This window comes from Podarcis pityusensis, assembly GCF_964106645.2.
Source record: "Podarcis pityusensis genome assembly, chromosome: 3".
Classification (NCBI taxonomy): Eukaryota; Metazoa; Chordata; class Lepidosauria; order Squamata; family Lacertidae; genus Podarcis; species Podarcis pityusensis.
Window position 1 is genome coordinate 121,106,436 of NC_138026.1, and position 19,458 is coordinate 121,125,893.

Sequence of the window (19,458 nt, forward strand, 5' to 3'; positions counted from 1 at the left end):
AATGAAATTTAGCTTGCCTATAGCAGAACGATACAAAGTTTTGTTAGGAAATGGCTTATCTTCACCTGTAAAAGCGAAACCACACACCATGGGCGTTTCCTTCCCATTTGCATTTTCTAAACGTAGCATTTCAACAAGATCATCAATTTTTGCAGTTTGATGAACCAGAAAAGATCCATTTTTGCCTTTCTCAATTTGCATGGATAAGTAATTTTTAGCTATGCCTAATTCCACCACATCAAATTTCTTCTGTAACTGTTACTACCTGTTCATATTCCTGTTTAGTTTTTGTAGAAATTAACACGTCATCTACATACACACATATTTTTGCTACAGAGTTTGCCCTTTCCTTTATAAACACACAATTGTCTGCCTTTCCTTGTGAAAAACCAATATCCACCAATTCTTTTGCTAAAGTTTGGTGCCAGTTCCTTCCACTTTGGTGCAGACCATAAAGGGATTTATTTAATTTGCATACCAAACCTTCAGCGGCGTCTATGCCTTCAGGGACACGCATAAAAATTTGTTCTTTTAAATCTGCAAACAAATATGCAGTTTTTATATCTAGGTGATAAACAGAATGTCCACGTTGTGATGCATCTTTTAACAAAAGCTTAACTGTTTCATATTTTACACTTGGTGAATAACACAAATCATAATCTTCGCCTGGAATTTGTTGAAAACCCCTAGCAACTAATCTAGCCTTGTACCTTACAACGATGCCGGCTGCTGAGCTGACGACCGTGACTGTCGAACAGAAACAGACTTGGGAGTATGTTGCTTTCTTTTGGATCTGCAGTCCTTTGCAAAATGTCCTTGCTTATTGCAGAACCAACAACGCTTTGCAGCTTTAAATGCAGTTGTATCACCACAAGTTTGCATATGGCGTTCCTCATTCTTTCTGGAAATAGGAGTGCTTATGGCACAAGCCTCCCTTCTGTCCAACTCGCCCATTAATCTTGCCGTTACCCCTTCCACAGTTAATTGTGCTGGTGGAACGGCAGATATCTGGCTAGCTATACCATCAAAGTCCTCATTAAGGGAACAAAGGATGATGAAAACATACTGAATATCAGGTATCTCCATGTCCCTTCGAATTAATTCGCCGCGTATTGCCTCCAGACGTCTCAAGTGTGCTGCCAAATCACCACCAGGCTGCAACTTCGTCTGGTACAACTGCTTGAAAAACGTCAATGCAGACGCTGACTCTTTTCTAACATGCACTGCTGCAAGACTGTCCCACATTTCTTTGGCAGTTTTCTTATTTCTTATATAGACTACTTGCTGGTCGCTGACTGCCAAATTAATTATCGCCCTGGCTTTCGCATCTCCTTTCGACCAAGCATTAGTCACAGGGTCAGGAGGGTCATCAGTTACATAGGTCCATACTTCTCTAGAGGTCAAAAGCGCCTCCACCCGAAAAGACCATAAACTATAGTTCTCATCTGTCAGCTGTGGGAAGACCAGAGCCTTCTCAGCTTCAGGAACCCAGTCAACCATTCTGGAACTCTTCCAGACCCACAGAACTACGCTAACAGGAGAAGGAGTTTTCAAACCTTTCTCAGAGTCCAAAAATATGCAGTCATCCACTCAGCAGCTGGGCCCATAACCAAAGATGTTGGCTTTTTGCAGTATGGTAGCGCTGCAGAGAGCTTGCTGGGGAGACCATGCATTAAAAAGGGACTCAAAAATAATTTAAACAAGGTTTTAATAAGAAAAACAAAAACTCCTTTTACACTAAATACATTAACAAACAAACATGACCCAACCACCAACCCATCCCCCAGGGTAATGGGAGAGCTAGGTGCTGCTCCTTATATACTACACCCAATTGCCAACACAGCTTAATCAGTACAACTCAGCAGCACCTGCTGTGTTTCACAGCTGTAAAGCTGGGTCTCGTTATCTTGCTCTGGCCCTTGCTTTGGCCCCTTAAAGACATACACATTGGGTGGAACAGTGATGAACCTTTACATTTAAAGAAACCATTCAACAGTGAGATGTTGGTCTGAGCTGTGTCCTGCCCAGTGATATTTAGGAGGCAGTTGCTGGTCTTTTGCAATCTCCACAGAGACGGGCCCCATGAGATGTCTTCAGCATCCTTTCCCAAGAGCCTGAAGTTCAAACCCAGCAGGCAAGGTGGGGAACCTGTGGTCACAGGGCTAAGCCCCATTTCCCCACCTGGTCTTGCTTCAAGTTAACGGACAAGCGTTGCTCCATCGGATGCCCACAGGCAGCAAAGTTGGCTAAAGCAACTGCCAGATGCAGAAAAGTGAAATTGGGAATTAGCTCAGATCAGAAGGTGATATCGGGCGACAGTGCATGGGATTGGGGAGCAAAAATGCCAAAGAGATCCCTTTCCATGCAAACAGATTCAGGGATGGAGCTGGAGAAATGGGGCAAATAACATATGTGAGGATTCCTTGAAAATATTGTTACACTGCACCCAAATTGCTGAGTATGGAGAAAACCCAGGGGCTTCAGTGTTTGCCCAGACTTCAATTTCTTTGAGCGGAGACTTTGGTGTCTTTAGGAGATATGGGTTTGTTTTAAACATATAGAGAGAGCCTGAGCATAAAGTGGATGGGGTCACAGCATTAACACCCCCCAAATCATCCCCCTCAGTTCCTCACAGCTTTGGATCCCCAACACAATAAACAGCAATCTGTGTCTCCAGCTTCCAGGCTGCTTCCAACTCCGCTCTCACTTCCAACACCACACCTGCTTGGGGGCCAGACTAGAAGGGCCTTTGGCCTCACCCAGCTGCAGGGCTCTTCTCAGAATCAGTCCTGCAGATCCATATGGAAACATTTCCTCTTGAGCTTGCTCACCACCCTCTCCAACTCAACAGGTTGTCCCCAACTTCACCAACTGAGTTCTGCATCCTCTCCTCTCCCTGGGCACCACCCAAAGCTGATCTAGAGGCTTGTATCCCACATTGCCCAATGCCCTGGAATAGATTTTGAGGATGCAATGGGTGGGGTCTGTAGAGGAGAAGAGCTGGGATTCCCATCCACAAGTGAAAGGCTGTGGCCTTGGATACAACCCCATCAGTGCCGCATCAAACTATTCTGTTGCCCTTCCATGCTCTTGAGCATTCTCCAGATCCATCTTTCCAAGGGAAAGGCAGCCTTAACCTTCTCTTTTCCTGGACACTCTTTGAGCACTGTCTTGCTGTCCATTCGTATGTATATGTTTGTGTTGTGCTGCTTTTGTAGTATTTGTGTTGCTTCCTTGATGCTTCATTTTAATATTGCTAGCTGACACTGGTTTAAACTTCTGTGCATTGTAGTGAATATATGGGGGGAAGTACAAAAGTGGGCACCCAAAGGTGAGGGCAAGGCTTTTATATTAAAATTTGGAGATGGGGGAGAAGTATCAGTGCCAGTAGTGAGCTGTTGGTGTGGGCTGTGCCTGTAACGTTTAGCAGGCAGCTGCTGGTCTTTTGCAATCTCCACAGAGATGGGCCCCATGAGATGTCTGCATCATCCTTTCCCAAGAGCCCGGAGTTCAAACCCAGCAGGCAAGGTGGGGAACCTGTGGTCACAGGGCTAAGTCCCATTTCCCCACCTGGTCTTGCTTCAAGTTAACGGACAAGCGTTGCTCCATCGGATGCTCACAGGCAGCAAAGTTGGCTAAAGCAACTGCCAGATTCAGCACAGTGAACTTGGGAATGAGCCCAGATCAGAAGGTGATATCGGGGGAGGGGGATGATGTTGGGAATGGGGAGCAGCAATGCCAAAGAGATCCCTTTCCATGCAAACAGATTCAGGGATGGAGCTGGAGAAAACGTGCAAATAACACATTTCAGGTTCCCTGAAAATATTGTTGCGCAGCAGCCAAATCTCTGAGTGGTGAGAAAATCCAGGGGTTCCCGTGCTTGCCCAGAGTTCGGTTTCCTTGGATTGAAGGTCAGCGGAGTCTGTGCTGCCTTTAGGATATCTGGAGGTATTTACACATATAGACAGCCTGAGCATAAAATGGAAGACTTCAATGCATTAACACCTGCAAAACTCTCAAACTGCCTCAGGACCTCTCTACCTCCAACGCCACCTCTCCCCATATGTACCAACCTGGATCCTGAGATCATCATCTGAGGCCCTTTTTTATGCACCTCCTCAGTGAGAAGTCTGGAGAGGGGCAACACTAGGCTTCTGGGGGTTGGAGGTCAAGGAAAAGCCCACCCCTTAATCTGAAAGACCCCTTCACTGACTTGCTGCTCTTGCCACCTGGCTCATTTTTATTTATTTTTTTAGATGCTCATTAGGACACTCAACTAGCCAGCCAGAGTCGTTGCCTTACAAAAAAACCCCCTGTCTGACCAGTTCAGCAACCTTCTCTCTTAGATTCTAACCCTCCATAGGTACAGAACCCCATGAATGAGAAGGAACTCAGGGCAGGCTCCGATCCACAATATGAATTACCTTTCTGCTAAACCCCAGGGGTCAAAACCCTTTCAGGTTTCTGATGTGGAGCTGGATGCCACAACTCGCTTGCAAGCAAGAGGAAAGATGCCATCAGGGTTGGGTTGGGGGCAGAGGTCCAGGGCTCCACTCAAAAGCAGTTTTGGGTTGTACCTTTCAGATCTCTGTTACAGATAGGTAGCCGTGTTGGTCTGCCATAGTCAAAATAAAAAAAAATCCTTCCAGTAGCACCTTTAAGACCAACTAAGTTAGTTCTTGTTATGAGCTTTCGTGTGCAAGCACACTTCTGTGTATCTGAAGAAGTGTGCTTGCACACGAAAGCTCATAACAAGAACTAACTTAGTTGGTCTTAAAGGTGCTACTGGAAGGATTTTTTTTAATTTGACTTTCAGATCTCTGATTCTATTCTGGGCTAGTCATGCTGTGCCTCCTCTTTTCATGACTTGGCTGCGGAAGGTGAAAGGCAGAGATTGGATGGCTCAAAGGACACGTCAGGAGGAGCTGAGGAGCAAGACATTGAGGTCAAAACTCCATGTGGAATCCACCGTACCTCCCAAGTCCTGCAAAGGTTTTCAAAACCAATGCAGGATGAATGTGGGTAGATGTGAGAGGGGGTGGACATCACTATCAGACCCTTGTCAGACAGGTGTCTGTGGGTCAGGTGTCACCCACTTCCTTTTGGGCAATGCCCTAAACAGATATATGTACTCCACCGTAAAAGGATTGCCTTGTAGAGGATATTGGGATTGATCCCTTGGTGTTATGCTGAGCCCACCTAGAACCCTGTTCATCCCCACTGATTGGGAGCTGGAGAAAGGTGGCAATTAGCACACACGAGGATTCCTTAAGAATATGAGGAGCCTGGGACCAAGGCCCCAGAGGTCCACACCCTGCAGTTTGCTGATGTGGATCAGGGGGCCATTTCACTAGCAAGCAGGAAGAGGTCCCACCATCAGAGTAGAACTTTGCTCTTTGCATGTTCATCGGAGAAAAGCTGGAGGGGATGCACTTATGCGACCTCCGAGCCAAGGAGTTAAGAAATATTACACCCTTTAGAAGGCATCTGAAGGCAGTCCTGTGTCTCCTGCTTCCAGGCTACTTCCAACTCAGCTGTCACACTCCACATGGGCTCAGACCAAAATATCTCAAGGACTGTCTCTCCCCGTATGAACTGACATGGACCCTGAGACCATCATCAGAAGCCCTTCTTCATGTGCCTCCTTCGCAAAATGTCCAGAGGGCGACACTGCGAGAAGAGCTCTTTTCTGTGGTGGCTCCGTTTCTGGAATGCTCTTCCCCAGAAGGATAATTCTACTCTTTTAGGTGCCAGGGAAATACATTCCTCTTCTCCCAAGCCTTCGGCTAATGAAAAAATCGATTGTCTTTTAAACTATGTTAGGGTTTTATTGTTTACTTTGTTAATATGGTATGTATTTTGATGTTTTAGTATTTTGAACTGTGCTGCGGTCCTCAGATGAAGGGTTGTATAGAAATCTAATTGTTAATAATAATAATAATAATAATAATAATAATAATACCACTGTTGCCCTGCTTATCAGCCAGGGGATGAGGATGGTGCAATGGCTCACCTATATGCCTCTAGGATCCCTCTTAGTTGCAGCTCTTCCCACCAGCCTTATTCTTTTGAGATGCTGATGAGAACACTCCAGCGGCCAGCGAAGGTCTTAGTCTTACAAAGAAAGTTGTCTCACCAGCTCAGCAAACTCCTCTCTTAGATTCTAACCCACTGTGGGTTCAGAACCCCAAGAATTTGAAGGGATGAAGGGCACTCCCTGATCCACAGCAATATGAGCAACCATATTGCCTAAGCTTCCAGGTGTCAACACCTCACAGGCTGCGGATGTGGAGCAGGATGCCAACTCGCTAGCAAGCAAGAGAAGAGGACAGGGAGCGTCAGGGTTTTCTACATCTTAGAAGATGCCCAGAGTGGCTGGAGCAACCCAGTCCAATGGGTGGGTTATAAATAATATACATCATAATGATGATGATGGAAAAGGACACCCCTCTTTTAACTGGAGAACTGTTGGGGGGTATGCACGCCTTGCCTAGAAGCCTGGGGGAAACCTTGCTGTGTGGGCCAAGCTGCCCCCCACCCATCGCCTTGCTTCCCCCCAGCTCTGCTTCCCACCCTCCCCATCTCTACCTTCCCTGCCACGCAGGACAGTGATCAACATGCTGGGCCAGCCCACTCATGAGGCAACGGGCGGTGCCCACTTCAGGTGGCAGGATCCACAGGGGCATCAGATTCAGCCTCAAAGAAATGCATCTTGGTGACTAGGAGGTGTTGCTGATATCCTCCCCCTTGATAATAATGTATATTTTAACTCCTCCCTACTTTCCATTTTCTGGTTTGCCTCAGGGGCTCAAAGGTCTTGGGCCGGTCCTGTCCACAACGCCCTCCATTCCCCGCTTCTCCTTCATCGCCCCCTTCTTCTTCCTCCATGCCCCTCCAAGCGTCCAAGCATCCCCATGTTCCAGGAACAGTCCTGGACTTACAGAAGCTCCCCCAGTTGCTGATTTGATCTCAGAATGTCTCACTTTTCCTAAGGACGTTCCCATTTCCATCAGAGAAACGTTGGAGGGTGTGGAGTTTGAGAGTGAGCTGCCTGAAGGCAATTCCTGTATAGGGAAGTTTATAAATGCTTAATGTGTTGCGATGTTTTTATATATATAGTTGAGCCAGGGAGGCTGGGGCAACCAGTCATATGGGTGAATATTATTATTATTATTATTCAATAGAACGTCCCTATATTCATCGGAGAGAGAAATGTTGCAGCGAATGTCCCCTAGCTTTTTCAGCTCTGCTCAATTCCTGTTTGTGAGACATCCTTCTCTGTACAGCTGCCCAAGGAAGCAGGTCAGTTGGAGGAGAGAGACAGAGAAAGGGGCAGGAGGAGGGGCAGGGAGACCCCAGGGGGAAGTGGGGGCCTACAATGTGAGAAATGCCCTTGTGCAAAGCCATGTTTGGAAAAGCAACCACAAAACCTGGATGGCACCACTGACTGGCAGAGAGAGAGAGAAAGGGTCTGAGAGCCTAACCAAAAAAGTCCCCTCAACCCAGCACACGTTTTCACACCATGAACCAACACAAAGGTTTCCAATGCTTGCATTTATTAAAAAGAAAAAGCTAAAGCATTTTTGCAGGCAAACCAAATCCAAGCTCCAATCCTGAGCCCACTTACTAAGGAGTCAGGACCCACTGGCCACAGAGGGCTTACTCATGAGTAGACAGGCAGACAGGATGGCTCTCTCTTGACTCCTTCCCAGCATCGCCTTCAGCAGCATCAAGCAAAGCGGTTTCTTCCCCAGCAGAGATGGGGGTGCAGTCGAGGCAGCTGCACATCAGAGGAGAGCAGGGTGGTCTTCCTTTCACCAGAGGTCCTCTACCGGAGATCTGCAGAGTTACCCGCCCCCTGTGAGAAGAGGAAAAACTCTTAAAATAGGTGTTGGTGGTGGTTCAGAAAACCCAAACCAGTGACTCCAACTGGGAGGCAGAAGAGCTGCTGTTGTCAGAGCTTCAATTGCACACAGAGGGTCTGTTTTGCCGAGGGTTGGACTAGATGACCCCTTCAGTCTCCCCAAATGCTACATTTCTATTCTATGATTGTAGGAGAGACCTCTGAGCATTTCTTGTATGCACTTGGAGGAATTTGAGCGGGGCTTTGTTGCCACGCACACTTTTTTTCTAATGTGGTTCCTTCTTCTTCTTCTTTATGCAAATAGCAACCCCAGGAGAGGACACCTTTGAGGAGACCATTCTGTTGGTGTGCATTGAACTCTTTTCCTTCCAACACTACAATTCTGTGATTCAATAACCACCTTCACAGGGACATTTTACACAGGTTGCCTTTCTTATTTGAGGAGGGTCAGTGACTGAACCCCCACCCTCTCATACCACAAAGAGCTGTTCTTTCAGCCAAGGGAGGCTAAGGGGAGTTGTGGCTGAGAGGGTTGGAGACCTTTCATTGGGACGGCAAGGGGAGAGGAAAGGGTTGTCACAACCCCCAGTGTGCACACTAATATTGTCCCCCCTCACAGTGGCTATAAAGATTAAGAGAGGGAGTGGGGGTGCGGGGGAAAGAGCGATGAGTCTCATGTATGTGGGATCATGAGGCACCACTGACTTATTTTCCAGGAAAACTAAGATTTGACTCACCTCTACGGCAACACACCACTTGACGAGTACACCGAAATAGCAACCTTAGGGGCGGCCGGCACCTAAAAAGTTGCAGTATCCCTCTTTGCTGTCGACATCTTGGAAGGCAATTAGATTGGGCTCTGGTGAAATCTGGAGGAAGAAAAAGAAGTCTTTGAAGGCTCTGTCTCACAGGACTGTCCTTCCACACCTTCCACAACTTCTTCCACCATGGCCCTGCTGGTTTGGACACCCGGAGGGCACCAGGTTGGGGAAAACTGGTGCAGCAAGAATGCAGGGCTGGAGCAGAGAGTCAGTCCCTTCTGCTGCTTCCCTTCACCTCCAGGACAGGGTCTGAGCCAAGGTGATAGGGAAGGCTGCGTCAGAGTCACAGGCTTCCCTGGGCGGCCACTGGCAAACTGGGAGAGAGAAGCCCCCTTGCCCAGGAAACTGGCCCGTTCTTTTGTCCACTGCAAAGCTGAGTTTACTGAAGCGCATTATTACAGATTTGAAAGCAAGAGCTTCCATGGATCACATAAATGAGCTAATAAGAAGAGACTGGCTGGTGGATCTAGCCAAAGGGGGCCCATCGAGTCCAGCATCCTCTTATCGCAGGGTCTACCTTAAGTCCCATTTGGGATATTCTCCAGGAGGACAGAGGGGCAAGATCCCACCTCTTTGGGAGTCAGAGCAAGTGGTGTTCAGAGGCAGGTTTAAATTGAATACAGCAGAGAGCTGTGAAGCTGCTCAGAGAAGACGCATCTGAGAAGAAGGCCATACCTGGAGCCAGCAGCATCAAGAAGAGGACGGCCACAGAGAGGAGGCAGAAGATCTTCATGGCTGGAGGTTGGTGGGAATCCTGGAGATACCAGAAGCCAAGTGGAAGAGCAATTGCCAGGGGAAGGAGAGGTCCCTCTACTTATAGGTGACTGGCAGACTGATGAAACCTTGTGGGATGCCAACCGTTGTTTGCACGATGGATGTGGCAAGCCCTGAGGGGCATGTGCCAAGGACCAGCCAAAGACCACAGAATCATAGGTTTACAGAAGGGACACCAAGGATCATCAAGTCCATCCCCCTGGAATGCAGCCATCACAGCTATAGAATCCCTGACAGGTGCCCATCCAACAGCTGCCCAACCAAACAAAACTAGGCTATTTATGTATGCAAGGTCAGCAGCAAGGGTTATAGTGGCAAAACACTGGAAATATAAAAATACACCCACTAAAGAGGAATGGGTAGTCAAACTGTGCGAGTACTTGGAGTTCGCAAAGCTGACAGATGCAATAAGAGATAAACCTAAAAAATTGGTGAAAGAAGGATGGGAATGTTTAAATAATTATTTAGGGGACAAGGGCTCAGCAAGAAAGATCTGGCTATGTTTAGAATGATACCGCATAGAGAAATGTTCCCTGATACCAAGATGAGGGATTCCTTTGGAATGCAGATAGAGTTAATTGATAAGAATAATGATCTGTTGTGAGCTTGACGGAAGTGTACAATAGATGAGCTTTCCTGCTTTGGCTCATCTTCCTTTTTCTTTTTCTTTTCTTTTATCTTTCCCATAGTTGCTTATGTTCTGTGTCATATACTTTGATATTTTTTGTAGTTTTTGTAGTTTTTTCTCTCCAATACTATTAAGGAATTTTCCTTTGTAATGTTGGTTGTCTATATTTATATGTACCTGTTTATATGTACCTGTTTAAAGCAAAATAAAAAGAAGCATAGGTTCACAGAAGGGACAGCAAGAGTCACCTAGTCCAACCCCTGCAATGCAGGCATCAAAGCTATAGCACCCTGACAGCTGCCTGCCCATCAAACGTCCTTCAAAGGAGAATCAGGCACCTTCTGAAGGGCTCCGTTCCACTGCTGAGCAATTCAGAAAGTGAATCTGTTGGTTTGTGTCTTGCTCTCTGCTCACAGTGGATTGGCATCTTTTGATGTTCCCTGGGGGGGGGGGGTGCTCTGCAGGCAAGACCAGAAACTGGGCACAGAGGGTGAACAAAACCCTTCCCATTAGCCCAACTCTAGACCCCATCACTGCTAGGCAGGTATGGGGCACCGAGGGTTCACAGGGCCGTGCTGTGCTACCTCCTCACCTGCCCTCCTCACCTGCAGCTGAGGTACAAAACATGTTTTGGGGAAATAGTCCAGCCCTGATGGAGGTGTTCTCATGCAGCCCATGCCCAAGAGCCAGGTAATCTCCCAACACCACACCTGCTTGGGGGCCCAACTAGAAGTTCCTTTGGCCTCGCCCAGCTGCAGGGCTCTTCTCAGGCTCAGTCCTGAGAATCTTATGGAAACATTTCCTCTTGAGCTTGCTCACCACCCACTCCAACTCAACAGGTTGTCCCCAACTTCACAAACTGAGTCCTGCATCCTCTCCTCTCCCTAGGCACCACCAAAATCTGGAGGCTATTATGCCACATTGCCCAATATTTTGGAAAGGATTTTGAGGATGCAGTGGGACTGCAGGGGAGAAGAGCTGGGATTCCCATCCACAAGTGGACATCTGTGGCCTTGGATACAACCCCATCGGTCCAGCACCAAATGATTCTGTTGCCCTTCCATGCTCTCCAGATCCATCTTTCCCAGGCAATGGCAGCCTTAAGCTTCTCTTTTCCGTGGACACTCTGTGCATTGCCCTGCTGTCTATTTGTGAGTGTGAGTGTGTGTGTGTGTGTGTGTGTGTGTGTGTGTGTGTGTGTTGTGCTGCTTTTATGGTATTTGTGTTACTTTCAAGTGCTGTATTTCAACAGTTCTGGCTGACACTGGTTTAAAATTCTGTGCATTGTTGTAAATATATGGGGGGAATTACAAAAAGTGGGCACCCAAAGGTGAGGACAAGGCTTTTCCATTTAATTTTGGAGAAAGGGGAGAAGTATCAGTGCCAGTCGTGAGCTGTTGGTGTGGGCTGTTCCTGCAACATTTAGCAGGCAGTTGCTGGTCTTTTGCAATCTCCACAGAGATGGGCCCCAGGAGATGTCTCCAGCATCCTTTCCCAAGAGCCTGAAGTTCAAACCCAGCAGTCAAGGTGGGGAACCTGTGGTCACAGGGCTAAGTCCCATTTCCCCACCTGGTCTTGCTTCAAGTTAACGGACAAGCGTTGCTCCATCGGATGCCCACAGGCAGCAAAGTTGGGTGAAGCAACTGCCAGATTTAGCACAGTGAACTTGGGAATTAGCTCAGATCAGAAGGTGATATCGGGGGACAGGCGGTGGGAGTTGGGAGCAGCAAGGTCAAAGACATCCCTTTCCATGCAAACAGATTCAGGGATGGAGCTGGAAAAAAGGGGCAAAAAAGCATATTTCAGGTTCCTTGAAACTATTGTTACGCAGCAACCAAATCTCTGAGTTGGGGGAAAAGCCACGCGTTTCTGTGCTTGCCCAGAATTCAGTTTCCTTGGATTGAAGGTCAGCGGAGGCTGTGCTGTTGTTTGAATATCTGGTGTTATTTACACATATAGACAGCCTGAGCATAAAATGCAGGGCTTCGAAGCATTAACACACACCCCTCAAAAAAACCCTCCTTCTCAGTCAGAGCTTTGGATTTGGTACACAGCAAACCCATCTCTGTGCCTCTAGCTTCTAACCTGCTTCCTGCAAATCTTTCAGATTGGCTCAGGACCTCTTTACCTCCAATGCCACCTCTCCCCATATGTACAGACCTGGATCCTGAGATCATCATCTTAGACCCTTCTACAATCATGGATAAATCATAAAATTGTAGAGTGAGGAGGGACCCTGAGGGTCATCCTGTTCAAGCCCCTTCAATGCAGGAAACTCAACTAAAGCATTCGTGACAGATGGCCATCCCACCCCAGCTCCATTGAAGGAAAGGCCACAAGCTCCTCCATAAATCCATATCCAGAATCTTGAGGTGTCTCTCCTTCCCCTTTCTGCTCTATTTTGGGGGCTGACCATTCCTTACTGTTTCCTCCCCATTTTACCAAAGGGGCAGCTAGTGTTGGGAATGTCAACTCAGCTCTCTCACACCACATGGGCTCAGGACCACAGAATCTCAAGGATGGACCCTCCCCATATGAACTGACCTGGACCCTGAGAACATCATCAGAAGCCCTTCTTCATGTGCCTCCTTCGCAATAGGTCTGGAGGGCAGCACTGTGAGAAGAGGTATTTTCTGTGGTGGCTCTCTGTTTGTGGAATACTCTTCCCCGGGAGTCTCATTCTGCGCCTTTAGGTGCTAGGCAAATTCTTCTTCTCCCAGGCTGTTATGTACTGAGTTGAATAGGATCCAAAAGGCAGCAGTCTGATTGGTCTTAGAACAATAGGATCCAAAATGCAGCAGTCTGATTGGTCCTAGAACAATAGGATTCAGAATTCAGCAGTCTGATTGGTCCTAGAACAATGCAGCAGTATGATTGGTCTGCAGGAGCCACTCAATCCAGCTCCAGATGGAAGTGAATCCACAACCTGATTGGCCTACAGGAGAATTCCGAAATTAGCCAATCACGTGCAGCCCATTTTGTAAATAATGTATATAAAGCAGATACTTTGGGAAAACTTTCATTCCTCCTCACCACTATTAGCTGAATAAACAGCATGAAATCCACTCTTGACTCTGAGTATATTTCACTGGCGACGAGGATGGGATCCCGCTGAGCTGACGGCCACACACAGCACCGCAGCACCGCCACCTATCGCACCGCTGCCTCGCACCGTGTATCCAGGCTTCAGCTCCAGGACCCAAGGAACTCAGAATGGCAACTGACAGCAGCTTCTCGCCGTTCAACCCAGCATCCGGAGACTGGGAAGCATATGCCTCCCATTTCACCTTCCTCCTAGAAGCCAAAGGGTTCACCGACAAAGAAGATGCCAAGAAGAGGGCAATATTCTTCAGCGTCTGCGGAGAGGAGACGTTTGAAATCGCCCGGGTTCTCCTTGCACCTGAAGACGTCGTTATTGTTCCATACAAAACAATAATGGAACGGCTGAAGGGGCACTTTTCGCTGCAGCCCTCAGTGGTGGCTTGTCGAAATGCCTTCTACGCAAAGCGGCAAGCCCCTGGGGAAACCATAACTGGGTTTGTAACCTCTCTCCGCCAAGCCGCCCGGTTCTGCAACTTCTCAGAGTTGGAGAACATGCTTCGTGACCGCCTCGTTGGTGGCCTGAAGGATGAGAAGCTGCAACGACACCTCTACGCTAAGAAGGACCTAAGGTTCCAGGTCGCTCTGGAGGAGGCCCTGGCAACAAAGCTGCTGAGAGGTCGACGCAAGAGGCACGGCCAAGCCTGCTGTCCCAACCGAGGGTCCACCACGAAGACCTCACTGACGACTCAGGATCTGAAAGGGCGGAGGTGCACCGAGTACAGCAGCACACTCAAGCAGCGCACAGAACACAGCTGCCTCGACGAGAAGGAGGGAACTGCGCAAGCTGCGGGGAGAGTCACGAGAGGAGGACCTGCCATTTCCTCAATGCAGACTGCAGGCAGTGCAGAAAATCGGGACACATCACCCGGGTGTGTCGGGCTCGGCCCACCTGACGCCAGGCATCAGATGACCGATCCAAGAGCCCCAGGTCCCGGGGCCCAACGCACCAAGGCAACTCGACGGAGCTCACGGACTTCCAGGTATACCAGTTGCCCCACCTCAACAGAGAAAATTTATGTAGAGGTACAGATAGAGGGGGCCCCATGCCGCATGGAGCTTGACACGGGTTCAACTCTATCCATAATCTCGGCAAGGACCTTAAGGAACTCCCTCGCCCAGGAGGCAGGGATGACCACTGACTTGGATGCCCTGAAAAGCAGACCAGGGGCTGCTGGCCATGAGGGAGATGCTCTGCCTCTGCAGTGAGAGGCCACAATGCTTCTTAATGCCAGTTCCTGGGAATCCCATATGATCCATGGCCATTGCTAGCCTACAAGGAGGACCTGAGTGAACACCATTCTCCCCACTTGTGATTCTGAGCCAATGATGTTCAGAGGCCTCCTGTCTCCATTAGGGGAGGGAGAAACTAGCCATCCTGGCTGGTAGCCATGGGCAGCCTTCTGCCCCAAGGACCTGTATCTCCTGCCTTATCTTTATTGTAGGCTGAATGCATTTCTGAAAATGACTTCTTCGAGCACAGTCAGTGGTGGCATCCCGGTTTTGTGGCTGTTTTTGCAAACATGGCTTTGCACAAGAGCATTTCTCACATTGTGGGCCCGCCCCCCTCTTCTCCTTGTGCCTCTTTCCCCATATCTCCTCTCCAACTGCCGCGCTTCCTTGATCAGTTGCGCAGGGAGGGACGGGATGTTTCCTAAGGAGGACTTGACCAGGGCAGAGAAAGCGGGGAGGAGGTGGAGAAAGAAGAAGCAGATTTCACCAGAGCCCAATGTGATAACTGGAGATGTCAACGTCTTGGGGGGAGATGCCAAAAATGGTGTGGGAGGCCTCGTTTTTGGGGTTCAATTGGCCTATTACGTTGCCATTAAGGTGAGTTATAAATGCAAACATTGGAAAAATCTGTTGTGAAAACATGTGTGGGGAGGGGGGATTTTGGGGGTCAGACTCTACTATCCAATGTGTCACACATACAAACACACAAACTCAGAGCCACCATTGTTAGTCCTCAACATTATCTGGAGAACTCCAGGCTCCTCATCCTTGTCTTCTTAAGGAAGGGGGTCTGATGGATGTCCAAAGCCTCATTTTCACCCAAGACAGGTGAGGCCCCTCAGGTGAGCTCCTCCTCCCCATCATCTGAGTGAATCTCACATAAACCACCAGGTTTGGTTCAGGTGATGCTCTCCTTCCCCTCCCTCCCTGCTTCCATCCCATCATACCACCAAAGGCTCAATTCCAATATCCCCCACAAGCCAATGCTTTTTCTGGATTGCTCATAGTGGAGTTTAGGATGCTGACCAAAAGGAAGTGGGAATTGCACTATGGCAACTAGCAATAAATGCCTCTGTTAGCTCCAGAGCCAGGAAATGTCCACAGCTGGAAAATATTTTTTTCCAGAAGCAATTGTTGCTTCAGATAAGAAGCAAGCAGAGGTTAAAGGGCAAGCGAGCCCCTCAAAATGTGGTTCAGCCAGCCCTGCTGGATCTGGGGTTCCTCCTCCTCCTCTTTTTGCTAAGTGGAGCCCTGGACCTCTGCCCCCAATCCAGCCCTGATGCCACCTCCCCTCTCCTCTCCTCTTGCTTGCAAGTGAGTTGGCATCCTGCTCCACATCCGCAGCCTGTGAGGTGTTGACACCTGGAGGCTTAGGCAAAAAGGTTGCTCATCTTGCTGTGGATCAGGGAGTGCCCTGCACCCCTTCCAATTCTTGGGGTTCTGAACCCACAGAGGGTTAGAATCTAAGAGAGGAGTTTGCTGAGCTGGTGAGACAACTTTCTTTGTAAGACTAGGAGCTTCGCTGGCCACTGGAGTGTCCTCATCAGCATCTCAAAAGAATAAGGCCAGTGGGAAGAGCTGCAACTAAGAGGGATCCTGCAAGCTAATTGGTGAGTGTCTCCCTGGTTCCCACCTCCATGTAGGTTCAAAAGCAAGGTACCAAGGTGATCCACGAGTGAAGCTCACTCCCCCCCGGGCCCTGTGGGGAGTTAAAAAAGATAATTACCCTCTTTCATCTTTGTTTATTTCTTCACCAATGGTCTCCACTATCATTGGAGCTGTGCCATTAAGGCAACAGGAAACCAGAAGCCGTCAATTAGATTTCTATACAACCCTTCATTTGAGGACCACTGCACAATTTAAAATACAAAAACATCCATATACATACCATATTATGAAACCAAACTATAACACCCACACATAGTGTAAAAGACCAGAGATTTTTTCATTAGTCCAAGGCTGGAAGAAGAGGAATGTGTTTGCCGGGCACCTAAAGGAGCAGACTGAGCCTCCAGGGGAAGAGCAATCCACAAACAGGGAGCCACCACAGAAAAGACCTTGTCCCATAGTGCAGTCCTCTGGACCTCTTGCGAAGGAGGCACATGAAGAAGGGCTTCTGACGATGATCTCAGGGTCCAGGTCAGTTCATATGGGGAGAGAAAGTCCTTGAGATATTTTGGTCCTGAGAGCTGAGTTGGAAGCAGCCTGGAAGCTGGAGACACAGATTCCTGTTTCCTGTGTAGGGAATCCAAAGCTGTGACGAACTGAGAAGGATGATTTGAGGAGTGTTAATGCTGTGAACCCATCTATTTTATGCTCAGGCTCTCTCTATATGTTCAAAAAAATCTATATCTCCGCTCACATTCAAGGAAACCTAACTCTGAGCAAGCAAGGAAACCCCTGGGTTTTCTCACCGCTCAGAGAGTTGGGTGCTGCGTAACAATATTTTCAAGGAACCTGAAATGTGTTATTTGCCCCTTTTCTCCTGCTCCATCCCTGAATCTGTTTGCATGGAAAGGGATGTCTTTGACCTTGCTGCTCCCCAATTCCATGCAATGTCCCCCAATATCGCCTTCTGATCTGGGCTAATTCCAAATTTCCCTGGCCTGCATCTGGCAGTTGCTTCACCCAACTTTGCTGCCTGTGGGCATCCGATGGAGCAACGCTTGTCCGTTAACTTGAAGCAAGACCAGGTGGGGAAATGGGACTTAGCCTTGTGACTACAGGTTCCCCAGCTTGCCTGCTGGGTTTGCCCTTCAGGCTCTTGGGAAAGGATGCTGAAGACATCTCATGGGGCCCATCTCTGTGGAGATTGCAAAAGACCAGCAACTGCCTTCCAAATGTTACAGGCACAGCCCAGACCAACAGCTCACGACTGGCACTGATACTTCTCCCCCATCTCCAAATTCAAATATAAAAGAATTGCCCTGACCTACTAGTTCCCCCTATATTTTCTCAACAATGCACAGAAGCTCAAACTAGGGTAACCCAGCAATATTAAAACGAAGCATCAAGGAAGCAACACAAATACCATAAAAGCAGCACAACACACAAACACACACTCACAAATAGATAGCAGGGCAGTGCTCAAAGGCTGTCCAGGAAAAGACTAGGTTAAGGCTGCCTTTCCCTTGGAAAGATGGATCTGGAGAATGTTCAAGTGCATGGAAGGGCAGCAGAATAGTTTGGTGCGGCACTGATGGGGTTGTATCCAAGGCCACAGCCTTTCACTTGTGGATGGGAATCCCAGCTCTTCTCCCCTACAGACCCCACCCATTGCATCCTCAAAATCTATTCCAGGGTATTGGGCAATGTGGGATACAAGCCTCTAGATTAGCTTTGGCTGGTGCCCAAGGAGAGGAGAGGATGCAGAACTCAGTTGGTGAAGTTGGGGACAACCTGTTGAGTTGGAGAGGGTGGTGAGCAAGCTCAAGAGGAAATGTTTCCATATGGATCCGCAGGACTGATCCTGAGAAGAGCCCTGCAGCTGGGTGAGGCCAAAGGCCCTTCTAGTCTGAGCTAAAGATTGGGATTAAAAAAGTGGAAAAGAAATTGCTGGACAAACAATTTGAATTGGAATACAAAAGAGGGAGGTATGAGGAAGTCCAGAAAATAATAACTAAAAAACGGAAATGGAAAAGAGATATTGTTTTCAATTGTTATGTTTTTTTGTTCTTTTATTGTTGAATCTTGTTTTTTTGTGTTTTTGTTATCTTCTTTTTGAGATATGTATTGTGTATGCTTTTCTTTTCTTTCTTTGTTGTTCAAAACTTTAATAAAAATTATTTAAAAAAACAAAAAAAAACAAACAAAGGCCCTTCTAGTCTGGCCCCCAAGCAGGTGTGGTGTTGGAAGTGAGAGCGGAGTTGGAAGCAGCCTGGAAGCTGGAGACACAGATTGCTGTTTATTGTGTTGGGGATCCAAAGCTGTGAGGAAATGAGGGGGATGATTTGGGGGGTGTTAATGCTGTGACCCCATCCACTTTATGCTCAGGCTCTCTCTATATGTTTAAAACAAACCCATATCTCCTAAAGACACCAAAGTCTCCGCTCAAAGAAATTGAAGTCTGGGCAAACACTGAAGCCCCTGGGTTTTCTCCATACTCAGCAATTTGGGTGCAGTGTAACAATATTTTCAAGGAATTCTCACATGTGTTATTTGCCCCATTTCTCCAGCTCCATCCCTGAATCTGTTTGCATGGAAAGGGATCTCTTTGGCATTTTTGCTCCCCAATCCCATGCACTGTTGCCCGATATCACCTTCTGATCTGAGCTAATTCCCAATTTCACTTTTCTGCATCTGGCAGTTGCTTTAGCCAACTTTGCTGCCTGTGGGCATCCAATGGAGCAACGCTTGTCCGTTAACTTGAAGCAAGACCAGGTGGGGAAATGGGGCTTAGCCCTGTGACCACAGGTTCCCCACCTTGCCTGCTGGGTTTGAACTTCAGGCTCTTGGGAAAGGATGCTGAAGACATCTCCTGGGGCCCATCTCTGTGGAGATTGCAAAAGACCAGCAACTGCCTGCTAAATATCACTGGGGAGGACACAGCTCAGACCAACATCTCACAACTGCCCAAGCGGAAGTGCTGGCACAAGAAATCGATCTGGAGTACTGTGGGCTGTAGCCCCGGGCACATGATTTTGAGGGGGCATGAGCCAGATGCCCCCATGCAAGGCTCCCCGCAGAGCCTGCTCCTGGGCATCTCTGCCCACTGGAGCCCAGCCTGGTTTTGCTGCCGGGACCCTGACCCCATGCTGAATGGCCACCCAGCCAGTGTTTGGGGGGAGCACCTGCCAGGAGCATCCATCGCCAGGCATGATCCCCCCTTGGTGTCGGAAGGTGAGGAGGGTGCACAGCACAGCCCTGTGAACCCTCTGTTCCCCATGCCAGCCTAGCAGTGATGGAGTCTAGATTTGGGCTAGTGGAAAGGTTTTGTTCACCCTCTGCGCCCAGGCCCTGGTCCCGCCTGCAACCCCCCCCCCCAGGGGACATCAAAAGATGTTGTGCCACTGTGAGCAGACACAAACAAACAGATTCAC

General features: G+C 48.3%; 3 long non-coding RNA genes across 6 annotated transcripts in view; 1 reads left to right on the forward strand and 2 right to left on the reverse strand.

Annotated features, from left to right (window-relative positions):
- Positions 1 to 19,458, forward strand: part of LOC308474695 — a 102,013-nt gene that overhangs the window by 70,712 nt on the left and 11,843 nt on the right. The window lies entirely within an intron of this gene.
- Positions 1 to 19,458, reverse strand: part of LOC308474709 — a 52,162-nt gene that overhangs the window by 3,359 nt on the left and 29,345 nt on the right. The window lies entirely within an intron of this gene.
- On the reverse strand, positions 7,540 to 9,464 carry LOC308474699. The gene is made up of 3 exons (XR_013984865.1): positions 9,361 to 9,464; positions 8,602 to 8,733; positions 7,540 to 7,858 (listed from the first exon to the last, which is right to left on the reverse strand). It is a non-coding gene; the product is annotated as an uncharacterized lncRNA (long non-coding RNA).